Here is a 2,625-nt window from a genome sequence, read left to right on the forward strand (position 1 = left end):
TAGGAGTCCCAGAACCCGGAAATAGGATGAGACACGTCAGCAACAACTTATCTGTTGCAATTTGTTCCAGTTTCAACTTGTCTGGTGGGTTCGGATCTAAATTTAAATAAAATAAATTTTTGCAAATATTAATAATGGTACAGTATATTGTATCTTTTTACAATTTTTTTATTACATTTTAGCACTCTAAACAGAATGATTTTAAAGAAAAAATTTTTTTTTTAATTTAAAAGGGAATTTTTATAGTTCTTAACAAATATAATGTTACTATTTTTGCAACATTACCATTGGTACATTGAATTGGTAGCAATAAATTATAGCATTAATATAAACGAAAGTGGTAAGCTATATTTAAACATTTCTTTTTGCTAAAAATAATAGTATCAAAAGTAGTTTTGAATATTTTATGTATAGGCCTACTCAGCAACATAATTTATACAAGAAACAGTTTAAGTCTATTTCTATTTAAATATATTGGTAAGCAATTAATAGATACAAATTCAGCACAAACAGATTATACAAATAATCTATTAAAAAAACAATTCTATTCAGAATTTGATTTCAATTTTAAGCGCAAACATGGTGAAATGAAAGTAATAACAATTTGAGTAAACTATTTGTGTTTTTTTATTGAGCCTTGAATCAAAACACAAAAAAATCAATAATTATAGATTTTAGTTGAAACAGATGTTTATTACAGGTGCTGCTTTAAACTTAGAAAAATAATCTTACTTGTTCTTGTATGCTTGTGTGCTGGTATCGATGATATATTATTGGCCGCAGTGGTGACTGAAATGACCAATTCTTCCCCAGCAGTAAGATTGGTGATGGTGTATTGGTGGGTATGGTTAAGCAACCATATAGAGTGTGTATTGGACCATGTTATATAATGGTCACTTCCAAGGAGTGGATTGAGAATTTCAATACTCAGAAATTCATGACCTCTTGCCTTGATGGTAAACTCCGCAAGCAAAGGTGCTGTATGGAAGTTGTTGCCCAGATACCACAGAAGTGACCGCCGTCACATGAGCACAAGATCAAAAACGCTACAACTTCTCACACAAGCACAGGCATACAAGAAACATTCATACTAAGACATTTACTGGACCAATTCAAAATATCAGGTCCCATGGCAGGTCACGCTGCAGGACCTCACCCACAAAGAATAGAACCCATAAGACAAGTAACCACTAATGAGCAACAGAGTAATACAAATACGAAGATAGATATTTCTAAAAAAGCAAAATGGTAGCAAGCATTTATGTAACTACTATCATACCTGTCGGGAATTGATTTTCTCTTGGTTGTCCTCTGGTAGTACCACTTACTGTAGATACTGTGACAGTGTATAGAGTCCCAGGTTGAAGGTCAGTTATATTGAAAACAGTTGTTGTATTGCCAAGAGTTCTGTGTAATTATTAAGATATAAGTAACTGATTGATAACACTATGTATTGCGCACACAAGGTAGTTTATAAAATAATATTTATCAAAATATGTAGCATTGTATTGCAAGCTGCTCACTGTGAAAAGTTTTATTGCAACTCAATTTTAGTGGAGAAATCTTAAACAATACAGATACAGCAGTTGGGTAAGGCCATTACATTGTTTGTGTATTTGCTCTTTTACTGCATAAGTGCATATTTATACAAAAATCAACATGCCAGATCAAATAAGCACACAGTCTAAGTGGTGCGGATTCAAATATTGGCAAACTTACTCATTCTTATGGTCCTCTGGCATTAAAAATATATTCATTTTTGAATATTCAACAAAGTAATTGGTGAATAATACATCCATTGGTGGTGGATTCCATGTTACATAGATGCTATTAGTAGTTTGGCTTTGTGCCATCAAGTTTGATACTCCCTTCGTTACTGTGGACATAAGAAGCAATCAGTGGCGAAATCAGGGGGTGTCAGAGGTCACTACACCACCCCACGTTTTTGTAAAAACACTCTTTTTAAAATTTAAAATTTATTGGGGCAAAACGAATTTCTGGAGACTAGGTTTTAGTAGAGTTTCTTAATTTTTTTATTACATTAAGATTTGTTAATCAGGGGTGTAAAAAAAAGGGAAATCTCGTCTAAAAATACTTCTTTTTTTTTCTAGCTAAACCAATGTAAGCAATCCTGAATTAACTAGAAGTAATAAAGAAAAACCCACTTGTGCTAAACTGTTGTTTTGCTTCATCCGATCTCACACCATTGCTAATAGTAACCACTGAAATGGTATAACTTGCACCAGATGTAAGGCCAGTTATGTTGTAGGATGTTGTTGCATTTTCGAGGGTAACTGTCTGTTTAGTTGAAGCATCACCATCTTGTACGTATGTAAGGTTCTACAAGTAAAATACATCAAGTCAATATACGTGAGAGGGATCTTCAAGCATTGAATTTTGTGATCCAAACAACCACAAAACAAACGACCAAAGATCTCTTACACATTATACAATACATACACCTGGCGGTAACAGCGCATACATAAGTGATATAGTACACGGTCATAATGTTTTTATGGCATAGTTTCTATGAACACTTGGACATTTTTAAATTCACTATTGCTATGAAAACAGTTTTACTGTAGTTGTATATTTTGAAAGAGAGCTACAGGTATTTTAGGTTCA

At 33.0% G+C, this 2,625-nt stretch overlaps 1 protein-coding gene across 1 annotated transcript in view; it reads right to left on the minus strand.

Moving 5' to 3' along the window:
- Positions 1–2,625, minus strand: part of LOC100184833 (receptor-type tyrosine-protein phosphatase beta-like) — a 54,730-nt gene that overhangs the window by 29,611 nt on the left and 22,494 nt on the right. The gene's annotated exons all lie outside the window — the stretch shown is intronic.

The sequence above is a fragment of the Ciona intestinalis genome, chromosome 2 (genome assembly GCF_000224145.3).
Source record: "Ciona intestinalis chromosome 2, KH, whole genome shotgun sequence".
In the NCBI taxonomy this organism is placed as follows: Eukaryota; Metazoa; Chordata; class Ascidiacea; order Phlebobranchia; family Cionidae; genus Ciona; species Ciona intestinalis.